This window comes from Puntigrus tetrazona, chromosome 20, assembly GCF_018831695.1.
Source record: "Puntigrus tetrazona isolate hp1 chromosome 20, ASM1883169v1, whole genome shotgun sequence".
In the NCBI taxonomy this organism is placed as follows: domain Eukaryota; kingdom Metazoa; phylum Chordata; class Actinopteri; order Cypriniformes; family Cyprinidae; genus Puntigrus; species Puntigrus tetrazona.
The window spans coordinates 18,267,205-18,290,069 of NC_056718.1; the positions used below are offsets into that span (position 1 = coordinate 18,267,205).

The 22,865-nt window shown below is 35.9% G+C and overlaps 1 long non-coding RNA gene across 1 annotated transcript; it reads left to right on the forward strand.

Annotated features, from left to right (window-relative positions):
• The first annotated feature begins 13,998 nt into the window (after positions 1-13,998).
• On the forward strand, positions 13,999-21,534 carry LOC122325341. Its single transcript, XR_006247287.1, has 3 exons — positions 13,999-14,273; positions 15,074-15,251; positions 19,636-21,534. It is a non-coding gene; the product is annotated as an uncharacterized LOC122325341 (long non-coding RNA).
• The last annotated feature ends 1,331 nt before the right edge of the window (positions 21,535-22,865 follow it).

The following is a 22,865-nucleotide window of genomic DNA, read 5'->3' on the forward strand; positions in this document are numbered from 1 at the left end:
AAGTGTTGATCTGTGTACGGTTGACAACAACCACTGGGCTCACATTTACCGTTTATAAAAGATTACATTATTTTCTGTAATAACAGAAATAATTTTTACAATGCAAGTTATGATCAGACTATAATAAATCACTAAAATTAGATTATTTTTTCCATGTAACACAGTGCAATCAATTGCGTTCAGTAACAGCATTATAGTGGCTGGAAGGAAAGTAATTGAATTAAAAGTAAATAAGGTCCAAGTTCCCAGACAAAGTGAACGCTAATCATAGGATGGGTGACTTAAAATGAAAAACGATTTGTATCTTTGGTGATGAGGTTATTTTTGCAGAACACGACCTATTTCACAGACTGCATTAGTTTACTCAACTGTAAAAAAAAAAAAAAATTATATATATACAGTATATATATATATATATATATATATATATATATATATATATATATATATATATATATATATAAATATAAAATATATTATAATTATTCTGCATCTGCTTTAAACCAAGTCAAACAGGACAATGAAATTAAACTGGATAGATTGTGGTCAATAATTTTAAAGCTGTTTTTCTTTGTGCTTTAATTATCACCCTGCAGTGGGTTCATCGTACTTCTCTTTCTCTCTGGGAATTCTAATAGTCTCCCTGAGCAACTTTCTGAGCAGAGCGGAGGCTCCAGCTTACAAATCCTCTCAGACAGGAGCAGGACCTTGAGGTCTCAGTGAACGGATTACTGCTGTACTGATGTTGTGTTTCCGTGCATTATTGAACAAGGGCAAGGTCAGATGCGAAGTTTTTCTTCTTTTGTAGTTTTCCCCATTCGTGACGAATCTGTGAGGAAAACACTTGGGCTTTCAAACCACATGTACTGTGTGCGTTTGGTTTCTGTAATAGCGGTCGAAGGTCACAATTATACTGTAACCTTTTAAATTTTTTGAGATGCATTCTGTGTTCAGATCAGAGAGTTCTGTGGTTGGATTCCCGGTATAGTATTAGTTTAAAAACAACATTTTCATTAATCAAAGCTTATTTAGAGGCTTTAAGAACTTGGTCTTCTCACATATCCTACTGAGCAAGAAAAGCTCCGAGAAGATTTATTAATACAATAAACAATAAACATTTTATACATTGCGAGCAACCCAAATGGTTAATTGAAATGAAAAAGAGTATAGTTTTCACTTGAATAAAGCAGCAGTTATGAAAATCATAGCAATTATCAATAATAGCAAAACAATAACAAAGAGTCCTTAATAAATTATATTAAAAGCCAAGCGAACTCCAAACACAATGGATGAAGAGCAGACTTCTAATACGGTGGAATTTTCCATAAAACATAAAACAACCTCACACGTTCTTTTTGAAACATTTTGTAGTCTTTCATTTTAAGATCTGAAGGTGCATCTAGGAAGGCAATTACTGTGACATGCTGACATATCCTAAGGCATTAAACTAAAAAAAGGATTTTAAAATCAATCCTAAATGAGACTTGCTGTATTGATGCCAGAACCAGGGTTATATGCTCTTATACTCTTGTTTTTTTCCCTAGGATTATCATTTTTACACAATATAGAAATGTCTCTGGATAATAGAATAAAAGCAGCATTTCCTCACTGTAAACAAAAAAAAAATGGCATGACCTCACATTAAATCTTGCAGTGTGAGCTATTTAAGCCCAGAAATTTTTCACACTGCAATTGTAGATGTTATAGCTACATTGTTTATAGGTAACATTTCCAGGTTTATTTAATAATTTCTTTTTTTTTTCCTCAATGGAACCACATATTTTTATATTTAACTTCACATATAAGTAATGCAATGCTATTAGACTGTCTCTGCTGCGCATAAACGATGTTTCTGAAGCTCTATAAACCCACTGAAATACCATTTCTCCATTACGCTGTCCTCAAAAGAATTTGTGCAAGGACTCCATCAGATATGAGATGCTATAGACAAACAGGTTACATATTTAAAAGAAGGAAAAAACATCTGGTTAGGAACTCTAAACGTGATACTGGAATTGTGTCATGATGGACATATAGAAGTCAGGAATATGGCTTCAGGGAAATGGAGCGAGTTCTATAAATAGCAAAGTATCCTGAGATGACCCTCAGATTATTGTTTGCTGGTCGTTTTGTGTCTGCAGACTAAGGCCAAAACTTGTTTTGCCACTAACATCCTGCCCAAATAATTCAGAGAATGTCAGGGAGCAATAAGAGAGGAGAGGGGGAGACGCTGACCCTGGCTGCTGTCATGGGCACAGTCTGTTTCTCTGACCCTGACAAACGCTGAATGATTGGCCCCTGGCCTCCACAGAGCGAGGGCTTAACCATCTGGGTCTTTTTATCCAACATTCAGGCTTGGAGTGAGTTTGCACTGTTAATGCTAAGGATTCGCGGATGACTCCACCATTACTCAAAAAATACCAGTAAACTGAAGATTTCTTTTTTTTTTTGGTTTGCTGTTTAATGTAGAAACGCGCAGCTGTACTTTATGAACTTTGAATTAATATCCCTGTATTTTATCTCAATCAACCATTTTTCCGTTTTCATTATCTTTATTCCATTACTCTTCAAAGATTTGAAAATTGATGGAGCATGTACTCAGTTAGAGGGGTTCTCCATCTGTGTGAAAAACCCAGAGCCTCAGGACCTTCCGAAGCCCATAACTCAAGCACCCAAACAAGACCCATGAATCAATGAGTGTCCAGCCCGTCAACCAATCGGCTTCCACCCTGCCAGCAATCAATATCTCATCATGATCCCAAAATATCTCCAAGTGCAGGATCTGGAAAAACTGCCCTGCCACTGTGGCCATGTCTATTTCAGTCATTCAGCGGCCCCATAGAATCTTATTTAATGAGCCGTATAGTCAGCTCTTTTAGTGGCTTCCAGTGAACAGCCTGAAAATAATACAATCACTATGGGTTTCCCGTAAATGCTATGTATAGTGAAGTACACTCAGATGATCAAATTATTGTTTGTGGGGATGGTGCAGAGCTGTCCTGTATGTATTGACTTTTGCTCTTTTGCTGACTTTTGCTGTAATTTAAAGCTACATAGAAACAGGAGTATTCCTGTGTGTTTTATTGCCCTATATAGTTTTTTTTTTATTTTATTTGTAGTCCTTATGTTTACTTTTTAAACAAAACAGCAGTACCTAAGGGAAAAGAAATGAATATTACTCTGTTGCTATAGTGTTTAACAATAAAAACAATAAAATTCAAAGGAAAATAAAACACTATTAGGTCATGGAACTTATATTATTATGTGCCAAAACATTAATGCATTATTATTTTGATGTTATTTATTGGATGTTTATGCCTAATGCAATAACTAAAGTTAATGAATTTATCCTATTGTAAATTGTTACAGAAAATATAGTTTGGGCTTATTTTATGTTTATTTTAAATTATTTTGTAGACTTTCTCTGTCGTGGTGGAGCTTAACAAACCCTGTAAGGGATCTGGACGATGAAATTAAACTACAATTACAATTACAATTATTTAGTGAAGCCAAGAGCTAAATGTACCCAATCAGTAGAGCAATAGATTGGACTGAAATGTTTTTTGAGCCAAAAAATAAGTTGCAATCATAAAAAATGAAAAAAAAAAAAAAAAAAAAACCTAATATTTTGCTTAGACTCATTGCGTGAACCATAAAAAGAATGAATGAATTGTGTCCGCTAATAGAACTGTTTACACACAGCTTTTTTGTTTGTTTTGTTTTTTAGTTTATTTGGCAGTTAAAGGTGTAAATATGCTCAAATAAGTTATTACTGAACACAAATTGGATGGCCCGGTTTTGATCTTTGCTGGTGTAGGTTGTGAGTCGTCAGTATGACAAAAAAGTGGCCAGCATTTTAGTGAATTGTTTATTTCAGTAACAATGTTTATTTCAGTAACAATTGCTCTTATATAAGCTACAGAAAGTAAGCTGCACACCTTGTATTCAAAGCATGCTTTTCAAATATAATTTTAACAGGCCATTTAGGTTATGTTTCGCAAACACCTTTGCTAGCCGATGGGTCATTAGACAGGCATGCCGTAAAAAACGATATGTGACATGATTTGATGCCATGGCCGGAAAGTGTTTCCTTTAGGATAATTCACAACCAGTTAAACCCCTTAATATCCATCCCTCATCAAAATTCATTGCAGACAAATTAGAATAACCCTGCTCTTGTTATCAAATTCAAAGAGTAGGTATATTTCGGAATGATGAGAAACATGTTGGAACATGCAGACACAACAACCGCTACTGTTTCAGTCCTATAAGCAGACAGAGATCAGCTATCAATTCACCAGTTACACCCACATAAAGATTAACAGAAGACATAACATGCACCTGGTTTAGCTTTATTTGTCTGGTGACTGATTTGTGGGCATTTGAGCTGCACACTGATATATATCCAATGAAAGCCACCACCCCCCCCCACTGTTACAGGTCAATGTAGACTACTTTATAGACCTGGACCAATGAACAGCTTGATTTCCTTAAAGGGGACATTGGGTGCAAAATTCACAAATCTCCAAAAAACCTAAACACTTTCAAATATCAAGCTGTTTTGATGACCTCATATTGCTCAGGCCCCGCCCAATATTTCCGCTCTTAACCAGTTGTCTTAACGCTGTCCTCCATTTTATCCGCTCTCAAGCAGCTGTAGTGACAACAATGGCTGTGTTCCACTCCACTTTTAGAGGTGCACTCGCAAACTTCCCTGACCACTTACCCTCTGGGGAATCCCTACAGACATTATGAAGAGCGTTCCACTTCATGAAGTAGACGAGGGAAGACACAGGGGAAAAAGCTTATATGTACACTTCAGGCCACTGCATAGACCACAATGCAACACGCTTATGTCGTCATCACAGATATCCCTAACATCACCCTAACAACCCAAGCATATCTGTATACATATAGAATTCTGCACCGAACTATAAAAATATAAACAATAAACCAACTCCATAGCGGATTCTAGGTGACTGAGAGCTTATTCCATGGGTTCCACCAGAAGTGGGCACTTGTGCAACGTAATTAATGACATACATCCAAATAAAGACAATGAATAATGAATTTTGTGAGTGAAGGGCATAAAAAATGGACTGGAACGCAGCCCATGTCTGCAATGCAGATGTTTTGAATTATACCAGCTTGTGAAAAATAGACATTGAATGCCCCTTTTAATCATAAAATATGTGGGAGCCATAAGAAATGTGGGGCCATTTCTATACGAGATGCATTGCATGTTTGTGAGTGTGAGTAGACAGTTTATGTTCTGGCGCTCATTATTTGTAGTCTATCTTGCTAAATTATACAAAATCCAGTCTCATTAAAAGTTCCTGCTCATCGTTTCTTTGATCAGCCTTTTGCTCTTTTTGACCTCAATCTATCAAAAGAGGAAAAAAGTAAATCTGAAGATTATAAAAGAAACTTCAGTTAGTTTTGTTGGTACGTGGAGTACTCAAAAGGCGGTAATTGTAGGACTGAAGTTGGCATCAAAGCATCTATCTATCTATCTATCTATCTATCTATCTATCTATCTATCTATCTATCTATCTATCTATCTATCTATAATTTGTTTATTTGGCTCTCATTTTAAGTCACTTATCTTGTCAAGGTGTTGCATTACAGTTTTTACACATTTTCCCCTGTAAGTGTTCACTTAAAAGGAGTTCGATGACATGCAAGCCAATAAAACATTTTTTTACATTACGCCTGCCCTCTCAGACCACAGATATACTGCATCAACAAAAGATCACATGAGGAGAGTGAGAGCAGAGTGCTTCAAGTCAACATACCCTGCCCTGAAGTGCTCAACGTTTTTATATCATGGCACCTTTAAAATTTCAGCACTTCATGAATTGTCTGAAGAGAAATTACAGAAAAAAGAGACTAGACTAGCAGTCTAAGTATGAGCATAAATATCACTTTAACCATTTTCAAAAATATGCTAACCTTGAACCTTGTCATTTATCATCATTATCATTAGCTCTAATCTATTAAGGAGGTTTGTAATACGTCTAATATAATATAATTCACCTGTAAACGCAGTCACTATAGCAACTATCCTGAGCAGTATTGAATTTAGACATATAATACTGTAAAATAACATCTTTAGAGACTTCCTTTTGCTAAAAAGCTGTTATTTTGCAGAAAGCTGCCTAATTTGCTAATTAACCCTCAGGCTATTCAATATGTAGATGAGGTTGTTTCATCATTCGAACAGATTTGGAGAAACTTGCTCACCAATGGATGCTCTGCAGTGAATGAGTGTCGTCAGAGTGAGAGATTTTGGATTTTAACGAGAGCGGGCAACAAGGGGATGAACTTATTTACTGAAGGAAGCATTACTTTGGATTAGGCATATTGCAATATGCATCTTTTTACTTCACAAGATGTTAACTAATGAACTGGAGTCTTGTGGATTACTTGTGGATTATTGTGATGTTTTTTTTTATCAGCTGTTTGGACGGCACCCATTCACTGCAAAAGATCCTTTGGGGAGCAGGTTTCTCCAAATCTGTTTGGATGAAGAAACAAACTCATCTACATATCGAAGTGATGTAATACTAAACTTCTCCTAAAACTGAAGGAACAAAATCATCTGCATCCTGGCTTAAAGATTCTTCATTTTTGGGTGAATTATTCCTTTAATTAACATTCGGTCTCAAACACAGTTGTTTTTTTTTCAGTGGGCTTTCCCACACCGAAGATTATTCACAGATATGTGACCGCTCAAAATTCAAAGAGCATGCACGCCCTTTCATTTGCACATCCTCAGCTGTTAGACAAAGAGAGAACATTAGGACAAAGAGGAAGAAAAAGACAAATCGCAGCTAGCCAAATCTAAAATGAGAATTATTGTAGGACCTGCAATGGTGCTCAGAGGGTATTGTCATCCCATAATAATGACCAGGACCGGGGCCGCACAGCTGTGGAATTGAATAGAGCGCGCTCTGCATAGATATTAATAGAGCTCTTCCCCAATACCATTTGGCTGTGACTCAGAAATAGCATATGGCCAAGTGAATTAAACCCAGTCGACTTTCACACAATAGCTGTACTATTAAAAATCTATGATGCATTCCGTATCATCTTTGTGTGAACAATGGAAACTGTTCTGTAGTTATCACATAGAAAAATGGAAAAAAACAAATAACAAATAAATATCTAACATGTTTTTTTTAATACAGAGACACACAAATGGGTATAGTATATGGAAGGCTGTTTCTGCCACTGGATAAGAATAAAAAAAGGTAATTGCAACTTTATATCTCACAAATCTGAGTTTCTTTCTCGCAACTACAGTTTACATGACTTTCTCAAATTTGTGAAATATAACCTAGCAATTCTTAGAAATAAACAATTTGAGGTATAAAGTCAGGATTGCGTGATTAAAAACTCGCAATTTGCCATTCTGAGAAAACATTTTTTTCCCACATCAAAATTGGACTTTATAACTGACTAAATTAACAAAATATAACTGAATTATGAGTTTATATCTCACAATTCTGAAAAAAAAAGTATAGTAAAGTACATTATGGTATAGTCTTTTAGAGAACATATGTTAATTTTTTGTTTCTCCATTGGCATTTTTAAGCATAACGTTAATTTTTTTTAAATGTATTTTGTTTAATTGAAATAATCATTTATGAATTAGTTTTATTCAATGAATTATAGTTATACATTTTATGTGATGTACTTGAAGACCCAAGGAAGGTTTGTAACATTTCTACCTAAAGTGCGTTGGTATGTCTATTTGTGTTGAGGTGTACTTTATTTCACTTGAACAACAATCAAGTTGCTGCACTTTGTTCCAAAGAGAAGATCATATTTCTGTTGTTCCAAGTGATTGATTTGTGCTGGATAAGTCCTATTCAACAGAGTAACACAGTGCATTGCTTTGTTGAAGTGCAAAGAGTACTCTTTAAAGCTCAGATCATTAATGAAATATTGAATGTTCCTTCAGCTTCCAGAATTATTCATGTAATTGCAGAGACTTCATGTAAATAACACAATTTCAGTGCCATATGCTGCAATGCAACAATGTATTACAAGCATAATGCTCTAATGCTTTCTGACTGGCACTGTTTTTCACAGAGCTAAATTAAATAACATAACTTAAAGCAGATGTTTGCTGTTAAAATACTATTTCTCAGCGTAATATACATAAAGCATCGTGAAAGTGTTCGAGTAGGAGGCGAGACTCTTTGTTTATGTTTACTGTTCAGGAGCAATGCAGTAGTAGTTATGTTTTAAGGATGCATTTATGTGTTGTGTTACATTAATAAAGCCTAATTTTCACACAATTACTTGAAGAATATCGTGACTATATTAATATGCTGGGATATTTCAAAACCGATGGTTTTGAATGTTAGCATCATACATATTTAGCTTCATATGTGTGGGTTTTTATACATTGAAGGTTTGTTCGGTAGCTAACGTATTTCCAACATGATACAGCATTAACTTTTAGCAACAGTCCACGGATAGTTGAATTCTGAAGTGCTGCAGTGCTTGTAATAAAAATGTGAAAGGGTTTACGTATTGAACCTGTGTTTTAGCGCCACTCATTTCTCTATGAAACATGCAGTAGGAAACATAAAAACGGTTTTGCGCAAAAAATGCACAGAGGTACGCATTTTTATGAGACCAGGTTGGTCTATATTACTGATTAATGAAAGCATAACCCTTCCTATTGACACCAGCCTCACAAAATATCCTCAGAGAGTAGGGTTGTGTTGTGGGAGCCATCCAAACATATTTCTAATCATCCCGCATAGTCGCTGGTGTGAACGCCATTTGACAGCCTCTCCTGGCATTTGAAATTACCATACATAACTGCAAGTGTTTTGTTGCCATGGCTACAGTGGAGCATATAAGGGATTGCCCCTGGTTTGTCCTTGTAGAAGACTCCACATACGTCATGTTTAGTGTGGGCTGACTGCAATTGCGATTGCTTGATAAATGCCACGGAATGGGCAATGAGTGGACAGATTTTAATGCCATCAGAACAGCCATCTGCTGTTAGCATTTTTAGGGTGAGAGAAATGCAAATTATAAACGCTTTCAGTGGAGAATGGAAACCATGAATGTTTTGTGGTGCAGTTTACATGTGAAAAATGTTCACCATACAAGAGTGCTTATAAACTTTTCAGCTCCTTTAAGAGTGGGCAGATATAAGTGATGATCTTTAAAGGGCTCTGCAGAAAGCGTGCAACACTCTTGATTTCACTGACTCTGACTGTAGGGAAAGAATCTGCACGTTTAATAATAAAACAAGGGTTTTGACAGACCATAAGAATTGAGAATCAGCCACTCTCAGAGTTTAAGTTATCTTTTTATGGAGTTTTTATTGCACTTGTCATCTCAGATCTGTTGTGTTATGAATTTCGGACTGATTAACAGGCTAACCTTTTTTTTTTTCTTTTTCTTTTTGTAGCTACGTCTTTGAAATAAGTTGAATTGAAGAGCTCTTGTTTTGATTTGGAGGTCCAAAAAAACTTGCAGTGAGATAAAAATGGCACACTGGCTCAACGCTGACAGGGTACATTTGGTCCTACACAGTAAAAATGAAAAGAGACTTGAGGCACCGTTTGAGGTTGATACACTCTGGAGAAAATTTAGGCGTCCTGTCAAAAAGGTCAGTTCTCTGAGGAGCTTACAAAATGGAGCTCATAAGTTACTGCAAAAGCTCTAAAAGCTGTCAGCACTTCCCCCAGTAGCCTCAATAGAAAGTCTTATTATTGTATAAATATAATACACACTGCCAAGGTTTGGAATCACTAAAATTTTTTTCATAACCTTTTACCGACATTCCATGTTAAAAACGCTATTGGTGGCACTAGAGCCAGCTGAAGTACAGGAACTCGAAATAAATTCTATTTAATTCATCTCTTAATTATATACATTACATCAAAAGTAAGGGATCTATAAGATTTGGTCATGTTTTTGGTAATGTCTCTTCTGCATTTAATATTTTAAAATGTATTTAAAACCTTTATATTATCACAATTTAAAAGAACTGTTTTCTATTTTAATATATTTTACAATTTTATTCATTCCTGCACTGGCAAAGCAGAATTTCGAGAGACTACATACAAGAGGACAAAAAAATGTCACCGTTTTGCCTATATCATCCAGAGTCCCGACAGGAAATACAGGAAATCTCACAAAACCTCTCGAGACTTGAGAATAAATATGTTTTCCAGGACACATTGCATAAATACTCTGTTGCCACAAATTGACAAGCTGACCCAAAATCCATGACCACGTTTGCTACTATGCTTCGGTCTTCTGTCGGCTCGCTTTCTGATTGGACATTCGTTTCATGTGATAATCTCCAGGTCTCACTTGCGTTTCACAATCTCACTCAAGGCTCCCCGCATACATCAGGATTTCAGATCGGGGCGCCTCCAATGTTCTTCAGTCACTCTTAACACTGATCTGATATCTTTAGAACCATCAAGATAATCGGGACATTACCAAGGATTGTCGGAAGGGGAGAAATTGGCCCAAAATCAGACAGATTATCTTGTGGCGTGTACCCAGCCTTAGAATGATTTCTGAAGAATTTCTTTAATCCTTTCAGAAGAGACTCATTAAAACATTATAACATTACAATGATCGGAGATCGTGCCCCCAAAGTAACCGAAATTGTGCTTCAAGTTCCTTTCTATGAAGACTGAGCAGTTTTAGATTTGGCTGCTGCTCACAAATTGACTGGCATTAAGTATAAACCCCTGTCCACTTTCAGTGTATTAAAAAAGGCTTCCAAAAGATACTTGAAATCAGCGAGTGTTGGAGAGGATTTCTGGGTGTCAGATGGACACGTGGTCACAGGAGAATGTCACTTACTGGACACTTATTTTGCCCAATCTGTCCCAGCATGACTCTGAGATAGGAATGAGCTAAAAGCTTAATGAAGGCTTAATGCTCTGCATGATGATGCATATGCTCCAGGGCTGTGAAGATGAAGACTGACTGAGGATCTTTTCCCTTGAGTGTATGTGTGTGAGTGTGTCACAGCTGTCATTCATCACCAGAAACATTTGTGTAGTACGCATTCTTCTGAAACACTAGCTCCACATTTAGGTGTCTAGCTCATGTATTAGGCTGAAATCCTGGGTCCAGTTTTTTATGGGTTGATTAAATTGATTGGATTCTATATATTTATTCAGTTAATATTACCACGAAAAGCAAAAGCAAATATTTCGAATACTATTAACAGTACTTTTGTATTCAAACTTTTTAACAATTCCTTTTACAAAGAAATATGCTGGTCAATTTGGCCTACAATTATTATAATCATGATATAAATTTTATAAACATATTCTACAGCAAATTAGAGTATAGTGCAAAAAATGATTTGCATATATGTTGTAAATTTACCACCACAAAATCGTTTTGATCACAAAAATAAAAAAACAGCGCAAAATTCTGTAAGGAAAGATTAAAAATGTAGTTCAGCACTCTTGGCAGCCAACAACACACCTTACAAAACTTGCCATTTTGCATTTTGTGCAATTCAAGTCAGCGGTTTATTCTCATGAAACATGTTGAGTGAGCAGTTTACCAAACCAGTTCGAGCTACTTGTGTTTTTGCTCCTGTTCGTGATTTAATCTGAGCAGCATTGTTTTGTTGGAGTTCACCTCACTCAAGCTATTTGCTGAAACTGTGAGTTTTATATTTGTTTACTGCTAGAGCAGAGGCTGGGCCTCGGGGCCCACAGTTAACGAATAAAATCACGTACCATCAGAGAAGAGATCAAAAGATGTAAAGATAACAGTGTTCTCACTGTTTGCTATTCTAAGACGCTCCTACATCTTTCTTGATTTGATCAGTTTAATTACCAAAATAAAAGGTAAAGCAAGTTCCCCCTTCTCTGGCCTCGTGGTGACAGAGTCCTGGTCTCTCTGTCAGTCATGTTTGTTGCGAGGGGAGTGATGATGCTAATTATGAGTGTGATGCATTCACAGGATATTGCAGCCATGGTGCTTAGTTGGCGGTGTGGACAGGTGGCGTCTCATGAATATTCATGAACTAGCCCTCATTCGCTGACAGCACCGGTGTGACAGTGCAGGGAAGTAAGCAAATGCTTTCAGAGAATGTGATGCATGGTCTGTTACCATAGCAATAGGTCTTCAGTCAGCCCACACCAGATAATTTGATACAATTTTTTCTATGTGTGCGTGTGATATTTGGTCTAATACTCCACTCAGTCATCCTTGACTATCAGAGCTCAGGAGCTTATGTTTATCCGATATACCCCTAATTCTAAAGTCTCAAACCCCAGCAAACCTGTTTTTAGTAGAACCCCGTGACTGATTTATGAAAGAAGGACACAATTGAGTCATTTAACTAAAGTAATTATAAATGACACTGTATGTGTCATCTTATCTTTGCTTCAAGCTGAACTGCTCATCTTTTCATGAGTTTTTAAGAAATTTTGAAGGTTGATGAGCTGCCCACCATGATGAACCTTGAGTTTTTATCTTCATCCCCAGATGGTTGCTGGCATACAAAAAGAAAGAGCAGAAAGCGTTGACTATGCAGCGCACATCAACGTTTTGACCCCAACCCACTGAGGTCACAAAACAAGGCGATGTTTTCCTGCTCCAGTTTTTTCCTGATGCCAGAAATGTTCAGTTTGCACCGACTGCTTCAGAAAAACATTGCAGAACCCTGGGTATAACAAATTTATGTTAAAAGTACCTACCTGTGCATATATGAATGATGAGGCTGCGCTAGTTTCTTAAAAAAATAGTTTACCCAAAAATTAAAATTACCCCATATTTTACTCACCCCCCGAAGCCATCCTAGGTGTATATGACTTTCTTCTTTCAGACGAAGACAGTTTTTATTTTAATTATTCTGGCTCTCCCAAGCTTGGTAATGATTGTGGATGGCGGCCATTATTTTGAAGCTTCGTAATCACATATTTCCGCGAGTACTACAATGTAAAACTAACCTATAAGCAATTCGGGGGGGTTATCACATGTCTTCTGAAGCAGATTGATGGGTTTTTGTAACAAAAATATTTCTGACGATGTTAGATGATTCTATAATTTAAATATTTACTGTATAACTGTATTTTGCATTATTATTTATTATATTTATATTATATTACAAGGTTTTGCTGATTTTACTGTTTTTTGTTCACAATATATGCATTTCGTTGCCCTAATGCCCTAAATTTTGATTAGATGATTAAATTAGATATAGGCATCATGAATACATGCATGTAAAAAGTTAAATGTTTAAAAACAGGTTTTTTTAAATTACTCTGACAGTATTTTCCAGATAGTATTGTATTCATTTGAATTGACTTTTAGCACAGTGACAATATAAAGTCAATTACTTAAGTTGTAAGAACAGCATGGTATTTATAGGACACTATAAATTGGCCATAGTGGTGAGTGATTGAGTAAGTGTGTGTGTGTGTGTGTGTGTGTGTGTGTGTGTGTGTGTATATGAGCCCTGCAGTGGAATGGCCATTCATTCAATACACATAGGCTCCAGCCCCCCTGACACTGCAGAAGATAAGCAGTATGGAAAAGGGATGGATGGCTGGATGGCATTTTTATAATAGTATTATGCATACTTTCTCCCCCCACAGTGTAAAATACTTATATAGCTGCCAATATATTTGAGGAAGAGATTCCTTTGCCTGCCATATTATAGGGTCCTTAGCATTAAAATATATGCAAGTACCTTAATTGTGGATGCAAAATATTGCCATTATGCATTAACATAATACACTTAAACACATCTTCCTCTAAGGGATTGGCTTTTCAAGAAATATACTGCAAAAACATCAGATATTTTTCAAGTATCCACTAATTAATAATTAGTAGCATATAGCCATAAGGCCAGATAGTCTTCATATATCTGTGCAATCATTCAAAACATTGTTTTTATCATGTGGTGGTAGTGCTTTTAGATGCGCTAAAACAGAGGTTCTGATTTTTAGATTGTTTCATCAGAAATATAATTATTATATGTTCTTAACTGATTGTCTGGATTTGTTTTGCTGCATTGCAGTGCTCATTGCCTCCATGCCCGTGACATGGAAGGGAGGGGAAATAATCCCTCACGCTTCAAGACTCTCTTTCAGTTCAGGAAACAGCCGCAGCCCTCCAGACCTGAAGCTCTCGCTGTGATGCTCTCCTGTGATAAAACTTGCATAACTTTGTCATATCTGCTGGGTGAACTGTGATGTCAAGTTCTCAGGATGAATCTCTGTCATACCCAAGCTGAGTTGCCTCAGAAACAAGTAAATGAACAATGTGTATTATTTTTCTATGTCATATGCACCAAGATATTTGTCACAAAAGTGCACCCCTTAAGTGCACTCACTTAAAACATGGCTTTGGACAGACTATTGAAAGCAACAGGGCTTTTGCGAAAACTAGACATTTTGCGAAAACTAGACATAACTACACTCGGGGATAGACGAATCAAACCAGTTGAATTATGGTTGCTAAATTTTACTACCTTTTTTACCACAGTATTGGTTCATTTAAAAAAACATGTTGCATTTCTACTTCATAGACAGACAATTTTATTTAATTTAAACTCCATCTTGGTGATTTACACATTTAGCTCTCAGAGATGCATAACAATGTGAGTTTAATTAAAAAAAATAAACGCATGTTTTTATGAAATATGAGTAAATATATGAATTTGCTCTTATGAAAAGAATTGTATTGTAAAAAATTCATTGTTCAGTAATACCATGTACTGACTAACTGTTTTGGATAAAGCTTGGCAAATTATAAATTATAAATTTCTCTATGAATTCTATCAATGTTGCATTAATAACAAAACCTATTCAATAAAGAATAAATAAATGTTCCAGATAAATTTTTTTAAGTATGTTTTACAGTTTGTTAAAACATAGCAAAACAATCAAATAAATGGTCAATATCAGTGATTTGGTCTGAAGGTTAAACATAGATGTATACGCTTAAATGTATACACTTAATACACTTAAAGGTTATTGTTCATGCATTCTTAGATTAAAACCAGCTACCAGAAAACAGTAACAAATCACTGTATTGTATATTTCCACAGGCCATTTCATTCCAGATCCATCTTGTGCTGTTGACAGGAGAGTAAATCCTGAAGTCAGCGTTACACAGTGAAACAGGATTTGTGAGGAATTTGAATTACTTGCAGATCAATATACATTTTCAGCAGTCCCTGCCTCAGGAATGAATACATCATGCCCTCAGAGACCCACCTACAACATGTAAGTACTCAGCTAGAGAAGATTAACATTATTAATACATATAATAATAATTTTTATGCAGTTACTGTGGAACTTGTGTAAACTTCAATGCTACCAGACTAAGCAAATGCAAATGTGTGTCTTTATATATCAGTCTTTTCAGCATGTAGTAGAATTTGGAAGGTTTCTCTAAATTGACTTCTTTGATGTTAATATTTTGTTATTTTGCTCACACTCTTTGTATACAGTATTCATATAATCAAAAATTCTGTCCTGCTCCTGTCTCAAAGCCCAATATCAGCCCATTTTTTGACCCTCTGATGTATTGTCATGCCTTACAAAAAGACAGTAGTTTATTTAATCTCTCTCTGTGCCTCTACCTTCCCGTTGTTAAATGTATTAGATACAGCTAAAACTGCAACAGAGCCAGATGCATTAAAATTATCTATTACAATGTCTGATTGTTTTCAGAGAAATCCCTCCAGGTGGTTCAGCAGCTTAGAATTGCTTTCGAATCATTACTGCATCAATTTTTGATTGAATGAACGGTGTGTTTGAGAGGTGCTCCCCTGAGATAAACTGCATCTGATAACGCCAGATGACACATCTGGGGTTTATGTGTAGAGCCGATATCATTCATAGTCAAATCAAATGTCAAATGAAAAATAAAATAAAATTAGAACGCATAAGCTTAATATACAAAGATGTTTTTGTGTATTGCTGTAGTGTTGGTGTTCACATTTGCTGAAACTTAATGTCTCGCTCCTGAGTCCCGCAGCCATAATTGGCAGCTTTTTTACGAGAAATGACATGGACACATCTGGCTTATAGAAGCTCGCATTAACTATCCATTTCCTGTCTAAGAGAAAAGCCTGTACACATTTCTACAGAGAGACTTGGCTATTAAGTGAAGGCATTCATCACTCTCCAATTATCTCTACATTTCAATATTCCACCAACCCGCAAAAAAAAAAAAAAAAACACTGACAAGTTACAAAGTAGCTATTATAGAAGTACTTTACACTGTGTTTGTACTTAAAAGCAATTTTATTTCAGCATTTGGAAGCTACTGGTACAATGTGTGTAACGTTTTGCCTTTATGGTAATTGCAGAGGTCTTGCAAAGTTGCAATTATCTGACTCCCACATATTGTGCATTAGCAGAGCCTGTAGGTTGCACTAACAGAAGGTTTCATTAATACAAATTGTGTTGTGTTATGATCCTCTTTTTTTTGCATTTAGGAGTTATTTTGTTCAAAACATCTCTTTGACAGAGATACTTTGCTCTGATTGAATTATTCATAATGTGAGAGTTTGTGTTACCGGCCTATACAGCAGTATATCATTTATTTCAGTTAAATCTAGTTCCTCTATTTACATTATATATTTTTCAACCTTATTTTAGATGAAAAAATATTTTGAGTTGTAATGATAATGCTGCCATACAGTAGATTATCTAACAATGCAACAAGCTCTGGTCCACCAGAAGGCAGTCAACACTTTGTTCCTCATTAAAGATTCAGATGCTTACCACAAAGATTATGTTTTTTATTTCTCTCCCTATAATTCCTTTCATATTTTTTTTTTTGTAAAGTCTTCAGAAACCAGCCAACTTCATTGATCTCCTGTGTTGAATTCTAACCACATTAAATAATTACTGGGCCTCATTATGTCTGCAAATGAATGACACAGAGAAGCATCCGCGTGGAGAACAGCTCATAATTTTTTAACTTCAAAAGGATGGGGATACCTTCTGGCTCGGCGGGAAACTTTGATGTCTCCACGTCCCATCAGTGATGCATCTCTTTCATGTTACAGAGGCAGTTTATTGATTTTTAGATAAACCAAATGAGACCATTAATGAAATCAGGGCTGCATACTCCCTGACATCTAGCAGGGCTTGCATCATTGAATATCACCAGCACCCTGGCACTGTTATTCTTGTAATAACGTATGCGCTTTCTCAATGAACATGACATGAGATGCACCAGACTGCTCATTTTTGGGGTACGTTAGGCATAAAACCTTGATCATAAACCTAAATATGATGTTAGCGGGCATACTTGTCATTTGCAGGGGTCCTATTTGTTCGAATGGAAAGCAGCTATTAGCATTAATGAGAGGGTATGTACATAAGAACAAGTCAGAAGATGCTTTGGAGCACCCTAACCAGATGCAAATGATCTCAATTTGTTTAATGACATTATGAAAGCAGTTACCTTTCAGCAAATGTGAAGCAATCAAGAGACAAACTTTCAATGATGTTTAACCACTGAGCTCTGTCCTGCAGTTGGCACGAATTATTAGGTCTTTACTTAAATAGCACTGAAGTTTTAAATTCTTGCTCCTAACGATGATGTTCTCCCAAATGCATTTCTTAGTGGCTTTTCTTCAATGATACTTTGATGCTCACCGTAATGATTATATAATTTAATGAGGCAAATTTATTTAGAAGCATATTTAAGATCATTCAGTGCTGTCAGTTTTATTTGACAATAATTTCCTCACATATCTGAGATGGGATGTATTTGAATATGGGAAGTATCGACATGCAGGGTTTTTTTCAGCCAGTCACCTGTGACGTAAATGCCATACGACTAATTCCTCAGGACTGCAATGAAATGCAAATTTTGATTGGATGGTAATAGAGAAATATTCATTGTGGCTTTTACAAGAAGGCAATGTTAACCAGCCAAAACTTTGGCTTACTGGCAACTGATGCATTTAAAGGAACCGATTAAATTGTGTTCTTCTTCGATCTAAATAAAAAATATTCATGAAACTAGGAATATAAAAGTGCACCAGTCTAGTGGCTGTGAATAGATGTTCTCTCCTGGTTCAGCACCATTGATTGCTACAATAAAATCATTTTTACGAATCTCCCCCTCTGAATCATAATGTTGTGTAACGATAGGCTCCAAGCTGTGGTCTGCAGATTCTCATGTTGATTGCTGTGGCCTTGTATCATCCTCACTGTTGATACAGAAATGCAAATAGCTCTTCAAGTGCCTAGACAGTTGACAGTTTCTGGATGACTGGTTCAGTGTTCTACATAACATCTTGGGTAAAACCGGTTTCTGGTATTCAGTTCCTATTTAAACCTGGAAATAAACAAATTTGATGGTTTTACATTTAAAAAGACGACATGAAAGTATAAAAATAAGTATTCAACGTAAGTAACCATTTGAACTCAAATTTGTACCTATACAAAAACTTACTATACATACAATTCACTGCAGTTTCCAGCTAAAATTAACAACAATAGTGCCTTTACGTGCTATCAGAATTATCGTAAGTACATATAGGGCCTCTCTAATGCCATTCATGTCCATTTTCCGACTAGGACGCTTGATAATTCAGATAGCATGTAAAGTCTGCATTAGTTGCAGTAAAACACCAAAAATCCCCTATTAAAAAGTTATTATTATGGAGGAAGATTATCAATCAATAACAGCTTATTTTCATTTGGTACCTCGCACAATACTATAAAATGACCTCACAACCTTTTTAATACATTACATTATACATAACTGCTCCAAATGAATGGCTTTTCTTAGTAAACTTCCTCTGTAGTACAGTACAGCGTTTCACATGCAATGCAGAGCATTTAGGTACGAGTCTGGAATCAAAAGTTATGATAAAAGATACCTAAGAAGCAAATAGAAATGGCATGGTGGACATGTTAACACTATCAGTCAGATTGAGCTAGGGTTTGGTATTGGTAGTAAGGTATTTTCAAGGTTATATTTATAACAACATAAAATGTTGCGGATTGATGTTCTTTTTAAGATTAAACTGAACTAGCTTTCAGTGCCACGTAGTATAAATTTTATTTAGAAAGTGTTGCAAAACATGCAAGAAGCAACATAATATCATATCAGACATATGATCACTGGTACATTTTTCAATGGGACTTGTTGGACAATTAAATTAGTAACATGTAAAATGGGTGAAAAATGTATTAATATATCATTTACAAGAGGCATTTTACCAAAGTGGTAAACTAATTATACTGATAGTCCCTCTGGAGCAACCTAAGGAAAAATAGGATATCAATACTCTAAAGTTTATGGGTTGCCCTTCAACCTTTGACATTTGCTATTAGGCTAATGATACTCACAGTGGATGGTTGTTTTGCATTCAGAACCAGACTTTACCAGTACTAATGCTTTTGGACATCATCAGTTTGTGTTAAACGAGAATTTTTTGTTAGCTGTATTCATTGCAAGCTGTTAAATGTAAATGAACTGTAAAAAAAAATCTCTCATTTTCATGGTATTAATTCAAATGCATTTCAGTTTTAGTATTATTGCAGACCTGACCCGCAGGGTCGTTGTCCTCCGCCTCCACACCTGCTGGGTCTGGATTAGTCTGTGCCTCTCCACTAACGTCAAAACTCTCCACAGGCCTTAGGAGAATTCCATATGATGGATCGCCTCCACTCTGCTTGAGTCAGTGGCCACCCTAGTGCCACCATGTTTTTCCAGTGATAACGGAGCATCATAATCATCTACATGTTGAGCTTAACTAAGGTACCCTGTTGTTCAAAGCCATGGTATTTATGTGGCCTGTTTTATCTGAAAAGTCAAATCTCAAACCCAAAGGTTATGCCTTCAATTCTCTTCTGAACTCTCCTTTCAATTGAGTCTTTGTCGTATCAGTATTCTCTCTGTGACATCTTAACATTCACTAATCTCGCAACAGCTGTCTTTAGAGACTGTTACCCACTCAATCTATTGAATAGCAGGCATCTGATTTTATCAAAGCTGACATATCGCCATCTTGATCTGATTTCTCTATAATTCCCTCAACAGGATTCAATGTGTACGCATCAAATTGTTGTGAGGTCATGTCTGTTGCACAAGACTGCTGTCATACTTGAATATCATTGGATTTGGCTGTAGCAGTTATAGAGTGACACGAACTAAAATAAAATATCATAATACCAGAAATAGCTGTGGCGAAAAAAAATGCATAGTACATACCATTATTTTTGTGTGATATTAGCATTCATTCCATTACATTAAAGATGACATACACCAAATAGTCTAGTCTAGTCTAGTCTAGTATCGATCGATCATCTGACAAAACATCTTTCAGAAAAACATTCACCAAAAACCTGATTAAACAGTTTTGAAAAGTTGCGAGTTGTAAAATTATCACATGATCTAGGACCTTTATGGAATGCATGCCATTGTGAAAACTTGAAAACTATATCCTAAGTTTAATTTTCATCCATGCTAAATTCAACATGATTGAATCTGATACGATTATGGAATAGCATGACATTCAGAGTTTAATTAACTTTTACATTTCGACTTTTACATTCTTTTTTATTCAATTGTGTTTGCATTGCATTAAGAATTAAAAAGAATCTTTAAATAATAACTAACAAGACAAAATTGGCTTTTCTGTTGTCTCTTAAGTTTTGCAAGTTTAACGTGCCATATAGTGTTAATATATTTTGTCATGGTGTAGTATACATTATTCCTTCGAGGTTTTGACCAATTCCATTCAGACTCATAAACTCATAAAAGGGAGTCAATTCTGAATTGCTGAATGCGTCAGCACTTTCCACACTGCTCTATTAACCGAAGTCTTTGTCTCTCAATCTAAGGCTTTAGCATTTCTTTTCAAAACGGCTGTCAAAATTTGGCAGATCTGTGCTGGGTGTGTAGGATTCATTGTGCCATAAAAAAAGATGTGATTTTTGAGGGTGGCTTATCAGTGAGGTCCGGATAACCCCTTGATTCATTCCTGCTGCTCTGATTCTGATTATAATAGCTAAATCCCCTCTTCATTCCTGCCATAACAAACCTTTGCACTTGCCAGGCTCCTCACTTGGACTGCAAGCTCTCAGCAGGAATTTTTCACAAGTGGAATCAGTCATCAAAGCTTTGTGATTTGCAGTGACCCAGCGGCGTTTGATGTGATTGCATGAGGACGCTTTGGCTGTCTGCATGTCATGATGTTCAAATGATGCGCAAGGCCTATTTGTCTAGCTACTTGCAGAATGAAAGCGATTTACAGAGTGATTCTTAGGTAAACGGGAGCTGTTCTTCATTTTCTGCAATGATTCTGAATTTATTAGCATGATGTTAATAACAGAAGCCTGCATTTTGCTTTAACACCCTCTTGTATTTTATGAATTTTAAAGACAAGTACATAGGATGATGAAATAGTTGCACATTCTGACAAGAGGATGCAATGCATCAAAGAAAGTGATTTCACAGCCTCTCTTCAATACAGTGCAAAACTGCAGGAGGTATAATAGAGTTGAACTATACATAAATTATTCATGGCATTTTGAAGAAGACACCTCCAGTTAATGTATGAATTCAAAAAGTTTTGATGCATAAAACAAAACATTTTTATAAAAAAAGATGGTTTCAGAACTGCTTCCTTTCATGCTTTCCAACAAATAAAAGCACAGGATAGAACTAATTTTTCACTTTGCTGTTCTCGTCTTTTCCATTTGACTCTTTTATTCTCAGTAGGTAGGTCACGAAACATTCTAGAATTGTTTCCTTTTTTCAAAAGAAGTTTTTTGCTTTATACTTTAACAGGTCTTTGACTGTTCCTCAAGCTTATAGGTCTCCTTATTGATGCCTGCATTGGGAGAAAATCTCTAACCATGGTGCTGACTTCAACAAATGTGCAAATGACAAACAACACCCCGTAGATGTAGCTAAAAGAGAGGAAAACTGCTAACTGCCTCGTAACTTTTCAACTTCTTCACATTGACCATCTGGAAAAGGTAAGCAAACAACTTAAAGGTACAAACTGTCATGGGACTCAACTGTCAGACCACGAGTGTGTAAGAACCATATCACATATCACAATTTCGAAGAAACCAAGAAAGAACCCACATTCCTGTAATGATGAAAAATAGATTAGTTTCATCGCTAAGTTCAGATGTGAAATGACTGTGGCAGGGTCAATGTTTATGTATATTAAACTGAAAAGGAGAATTTTGTTTGTTTCTTTTTTTTTAATCTCTGGCATAACAAAGGAAAGCTAGATATAAAACAGACATGCCTAATAATACATTCTGTTATGTTACATCTATGATGAAAGTACTCACATTAAAACATTAATCATTTTCAGTCTGCAGTAACACTGACATATTTTTCATGATATGATTAATTTTGCAATATTTCTTATGCTTTAAGAATTAAGTTGATTTCAAAAACAGTCTATGTAAAGTTCAAGCAGTTCTGGGGGGTATTTCCAGGACACAGGTTTCAACTAAAAATTGAAATCCTTTTATGTATTTGGTTGTTCGTTTACCCAATCGCATTTAGGGTGTCCTGAAAATGCACACATTTAAAAACTGTTTTAAGGTGCAAGTTATTGAAATCAGTAAGCATATCATATCATCACTGTAAGCTACAAATGTGCATGTTCAGTAGGTACGTGTGCAGACGTGTGGTGTTTCTTTACGAAATACCATGTCGAATACTGGCCTGGCATGCATAAGAAATAGTTTTAGTCATTCTGTGCGAACAGGAAGTAACAACGATGTTGTTATGAGAATAAACTTTTCTGTTCTGGTAAATCCTTTCAGCAATTTTTTGCAAAACGTTTCTACCAAAGTGTACAGTTAATTAGGTCTTATATTTCGACTTTTAAATAA